General features: G+C 75.8%; 5 non-coding genes across 5 annotated transcripts; all 5 read right to left on the bottom strand.

Annotated features, from left to right (window-relative positions):
* Positions 1-702: 702 nt before the first annotated feature.
* LOC132351274 (5S ribosomal RNA) lies at positions 703-821 on the bottom strand. The gene has a single exon (XR_009498215.1). It is a non-coding gene; the product is annotated as a 5S ribosomal RNA (ribosomal RNA).
* Positions 822-1,743: 922 nt separating this feature from the next.
* Positions 1,744-1,862, bottom strand: LOC132351197 (5S ribosomal RNA). Its single transcript, XR_009498140.1, has one exon. It is a non-coding gene; the product is annotated as a 5S ribosomal RNA (ribosomal RNA).
* Positions 1,863-2,743: 881 nt separating this feature from the next.
* Positions 2,744-2,862, bottom strand: LOC132351198 (5S ribosomal RNA). The gene has a single exon (XR_009498141.1). It is a non-coding gene; the product is annotated as a 5S ribosomal RNA (ribosomal RNA).
* An 880-nt stretch (positions 2,863-3,742) lies between these two features.
* On the bottom strand, positions 3,743-3,861 carry LOC132351275 (5S ribosomal RNA). The gene has a single exon (XR_009498216.1). It is a non-coding gene; the product is annotated as a 5S ribosomal RNA (ribosomal RNA).
* Positions 3,862-4,783: 922 nt separating this feature from the next.
* LOC132351199 (5S ribosomal RNA) lies at positions 4,784-4,902 on the bottom strand. The gene has a single exon (XR_009498142.1). It is a non-coding gene; the product is annotated as a 5S ribosomal RNA (ribosomal RNA).
* Positions 4,903-5,000: the final 98 nt, after the last annotated feature.

A 5,000-nucleotide genomic window follows, 5' to 3' on the forward strand; every position in this document is an offset into this window, starting at 1 on the left:
CCTGCCCCAGATCCCGCACGTCGCTCACAGGGACGTGGCCCCGGAGGCTTCAGGGCCCGGGGCCCGCGGGCCCTTGGGCCTCCCCGCTGCCCGCCCACGCGGCGCTAGGCGCAGCCCTGCCGCAGCCCGGGCCGGCCCTCCTGCCCGACGGCAGTCGGCCCTTAACCCACTGGGAGCCACCATTGAGTCACCACGGCCCCTTAGCCCCAGCAAGGCCACCCTTGCCCCCACGCCACCCGCCGAGCACAGGACCCGGCGCCTTGCGGCCGGCCGGCCTGGAGAACCGGCCCCGGCCCCCGCCCCCGCTCCCGCCCCCCGGCCGTGGCGAAACGGCGGCGGGGGGCGGGGGGGAGCTTTTTCCGGAGGGAGCTGTGGAGAGACACACCGGCAGACAGGTGGCTGCGCCGGGGCTGGGCGCGAGTGGGGGCGGCCAGGTGCAGGTCAAGGGGCTCGCGGGCCGGACGGCCGGCACCCGGGCCTGAGGCGGAGTCTGGGTCCGGGCCAGCCACCCCGGGAGCGGCTGGGATGCGGCTGCCTTCCAGGGCCGCCTTCTGGCCGCCTGGCCGGCCAGGCAGGCAGAGAGCGCCCCCTCTGGTGCGCTGTGGTGGGAGGGGTCGGAGGTAGGTGGGGCCTGCAGCGGTGCCCAGCGGCGGGGGCGGAGGCGGCGGGCGACTAAAGGAGAGGGCGGAGCGGGAGGCAAAAAGCCTACAGCACCCGGTATTCCCAGGCGGTCTCCCATCCAAGTACTAACCAGGCCCGACCCTGCTTAGCTTCCGAGATCAGACGAGATCGGGCGCGTTCAGGGTGGTATGGCCATAGACGCAAGAGAGGCCCGCGGAGTGCCTCTTGAGGCCCAGCTTCGCTGGCGCTTGCGCCTTACCGCCATGCCGGCGGCCAGCCCGCCCCGGCAGGGCCCCGCCGCCCGCCCAGGCAGGGGAAGGGCGACCTCGGGTACCGGGGCGGGGGTGGGGGTGGCGGAGGGGTTGGCGACCTCCCAGCCCAGGGCGGGCGGGACCCACCAAACCGTTCGGCGCTTGGCGCCCTGCCCCAGATCCCGCACGTCGCTCACAGGGACGTGGCCCCGGAGGCTTCAGGGCCCGGGGCCCGCGGGCCCTTGGGCCTCCCCGCTGCCCGCCCACGCGGCGCTAGGCGCAGCCCAGCCGCAGCCCGGGCCGGCCCTCCTGCCCGACGGCAGTCGGCCCTTAACCCACTGGGAGCCACCATTGAGTCACCACGGCCCCTTAGCCCCAGCAAGGCCACCCTTGCCCCCACGCCACCCGCCGAGCACAGGACCCGGCGCCTTGCGGCCGGCCGGCCCGGAGAACCGGCCCCGGCCCCCGCCCCCGCTCCCGCCCCCCGGCCGTGGCGAAACGGCGGCGGGGGGAGGGGGGGAGCTTTTTCCGGAGGGAGCTGTGGAGAGACACACCGGCAGACAGGTGGCTGCGCCGGGGCTGGGCGCGAGTGGGGGCGGCCAGGTGCAGGTCAAGGGGCTCGCGGGCCGGACGGCCGGCACCCGGGCCTGAGGCGGAGTCTGGGTCCGGGCCAGCCACCCCGGGAGCGGCTGGGATGCGGCTGCCTTCCAGGGCCGCCTTCTGGCCGCCTGGCCGGCCAGGCAGGCGGAGAGCGCCCCCTCTGGCGCGCTGTGGTGGGAGGGGTCGGAGGTAGGTGGGGCCTGCAGCGGTGCCCGGCGGCGGGGGCGGAGGCGGCGGGCGACTAAAGGAGAGGGCGGAGCGGGAGGCAAAAAGCCTACAGCACCCGGTATTCCCAGGCGGTCTCCCATCCAAGTACTAACCAGGCCCGACCCTGCTTAGCTTCCGAGATCAGACGAGATCGGGCGCGTTCAGGGTGGTATGGCCGTAGACGCAGGAGGGGCCCGCGGGGTGCCTCTTGAGGCCCAGCTTCGCTGGCCCTTGCGCCTTACCGCCATGCCGGCGGCCAGCCCTCTCCGGCAGGGCCCTGCCGCCCGCCCAGGCAGGCGACAGGAGGCCTCGGGGACCCGGGGGTGGCGGAGTGGTGGGCGACCTCGCAGCCCAGGGCGGGCGGGACGCTCCAGGCCCGTCGGCGCTTGGCGCCCCGCCGCAGATCCCGCTCGACGCTCACAGGGACGTGGCCCCGGAGGCTTCAGGGCACGGCGGCCGCGGTCCCTTGGGCATCCCCCCCTGCCCGCCCACGCGGAGTTAGGCGCAGCCCGGCCGGGCAGCAGCTGGCCCGAAGCCACTGGGAGCCACCACTGAGTGGGCACGGCCCCTTAGCCCCAGCAAGGCCACCCTTGCCCCCACGCCGCCCGCCGAGCACAGGACCCCGCCCCTGGTGGCCGGCAGGCCCGGGGAAGCGGCCACGGCCCCCGCCCCGGCTCCCGCCCCCGGCCGAGGCGAAACGGTCGGGGGGGGGGGGCTTTTCCCGGAGGGAGCTGCGGAGAGACACACGGGCAGACAGCTGGCTGCGGCGCGGCTGGGCTCTGGTGGGCGCGGCCAAGTGCAGGTCGAGGGCCTCGCGGGCCGCACGGCCGGCACCCCGGCCTGCGGCGGAGTCTGGGTCCGGGCCAGCCACCACGGGAGCGGCTGGGGTGCGGCTGCCTTCCAGGGCCGCCTTCTGGCCTCCTGGCCGGCCAGGCAGGCGGGGAGCGCCCCCTCTGGCGCGCTGTGGTGGGAGGGGTCGGAGGTAGGTGGGGCCTGCAGCGGTGCCCGGCGGCGGGGGCGGAGGCGGCGGGCGACTAAAGGAGAGGGCGGAGCGGGAGGCAAAAAGCCTACAGCACCCGGTATTCCCAGGCGGTCTCCCATCCAAGTACTAACCAGGCCCGACCCTGCTTAGCTTCCGAGATCAGACGAGATCGGGCGCGTTCAGGGTGGTATGGCCGTAGACGCAGGAGGGGCCCGCGGGGTGCCTCTTGAGGCCCAGCTTCGCTGGCCCTTGCGCCTTACCGCCATGCCGGCGGCCAGCCCTCTCCGGCAGGGCCCTGCCGCCCGCCCAGGCAGGCGACAGGAGGCCTCGGGGACCCGGGGGTGGCGGAGTGGTGGGCGACCTCGCAGCCCAGGGCGGGCGGGACGCTCCAGGCCCGTCGGCGCTTGGCGCCCCGCCGCAGATCCCGCTCGACGCTCACAGGGACGTGGCCCCGGAGGCTTCAGGGCACGGCGGCCGCGGTCCCTTGGGCATCCCCCCCTGCCCGCCCACGCGGAGTTAGGCGCAGCCCGGCCGGGCAGCAGCTGGCCCGAAGCCACTGGGAGCCACCACTGAGTGGGCACGGCCCCTTAGCCCCAGCAAGGCCACCCTTGCCCCCACGCCGCCCGCCGAGCACAGGACCCCGCCCCTGGTGGCTGGCAGGCCCGGGGAAGCGGCCACGGCCCCCGCCCCCGCTCCCGCCCCCGGCCGAGGCGAAACGGCCGGGGGGGGGGGCTTTTCCCGGAGGGAGCTGCGGAGAGACACACGGGCAGACAGCTGGCTGCGGCGCGGCTGGGCTCTGGTGGGCGCGGCCAAGTGCAGGTCGAGGGCCTCGCGGGCCGCACGGCCGGCACCCCGGCCTGCGGCGGAGTCTGGGTCCGGGCCAGCCACCCCGGGAGCGGCTGGGATGCGGCTGCCTTCCAGGGCCGCCTTCTGGCCGCCTGGCCGGCCAGGCAGGCGGAGAGCGCCCCCTCTGGCGCGCTGTGGTGGGAGGGGTCGGAGGTAGGTGGGGCCTGCAGCGGTGCCCGGCGGCGGGGGCGGAGGCGGCGGGCGACTAAAGGAGAGGGCGGAGCGGGAGGCAAAAAGCCTACAGCACCCGGTATTCCCAGGCGGTCTCCCATCCAAGTACTAACCAGGCCCGACCCTGCTTAGCTTCCGAGATCAGACGAGATCGGGCGCGTTCAGGGTGGTATGGCCATAGACGCAAGAGAGGCCCGCGGAGTGCCTCTTGAGGCCCAGCTTCGCTGGCGCTTGCGCCTTACCGCCATGCCGGCGGCCAGCCCGCCCCGGCAGGGCCCCGCCGCCCGCCCAGGCAGGGGAAGGGCGACCTCGGGTACCGGGGCGGGGGTGGGGGTGGCGGAGGGGTTGGCGACCTCCCAGCCCAGGGCGGGCGGGACCCACCAAACCGTTCGGCGCTTGGCGCCCTGCCCCAGATCCCGCACGTCGCTCACAGGGACGTGGCCCCGGAGGCTTCAGGGCCCGGGGCCCGCGGGCCCTTGGGCCTCCCCGCTGCCCGCCCACGCGGCGCTAGGCGCAGCCCAGCCGCAGCCCGGGCCGGCCCTCCTGCCCGACGGCAGTCGGCCCTTAACCCACTGGGAGCCACCATTGAGTCACCACGGCCCCTTAGCCCCAGCAAGGCCACCCTTGCCCCCACGCCACCCGCCGAGCACAGGACCCGGCGCCTTGCGGCCGGCCGGCCCGGAGAACCGGCCCCGGCCCCCGCCCCCGCTCCCGCCCCCCGGCCGTGGCGAAACGGCGGCGGGGGGAGGGGGGGAGCTTTTTCCGGAGGGAGCTGTGGAGAGACACACCGGCAGACAGGTGGCTGCGCCGGGGCTGGGCGCGAGTGGGGGCGGCCAGGTGCAGGTCAAGGGGCTCGCGGGCCGGACGGCCGGCACCCGGGCCTGAGGCGGAGTCTGGGTCCGGGCCAGCCACCCCGGGAGCGGCTGGGATGCGGCTGCCTTCCAGGGCCGCCTTCTGGCCGCCTGGCCGGCCAGGCAGGCGGAGAGCGCCCCCTCTGGCGCGCTGTGGTGGGAGGGGTCGGAGGTAGGTGGGGCCTGCAGCGGTGCCCGGCGGCGGGGGCGGAGGCGGCGGGCGACTAAAGGAGAGGGCGGAGCGGGAGGCAAAAAGCCTACAGCACCCGGTATTCCCAGGCGGTCTCCCATCCAAGTACTAACCAGGCCCGACCCTGCTTAGCTTCCGAGATCAGACGAGATCGGGCGCGTTCAGGGTGGTATGGCCGTAGACGCAGGAGGGGCCCGCGGGGTGCCTCTTGAGGCCCAGCTTCGCTGGCCCTTGCGCCTTACCGCCATGCCGGCGGCCAGCCCTCTCCGGCAGGGCCCTGC

Source organism: Balaenoptera ricei, chromosome 16 (genome assembly GCF_028023285.1).
Source record: "Balaenoptera ricei isolate mBalRic1 chromosome 16, mBalRic1.hap2, whole genome shotgun sequence".
Classification (NCBI taxonomy): domain Eukaryota; kingdom Metazoa; phylum Chordata; class Mammalia; order Artiodactyla; family Balaenopteridae; genus Balaenoptera; species Balaenoptera ricei.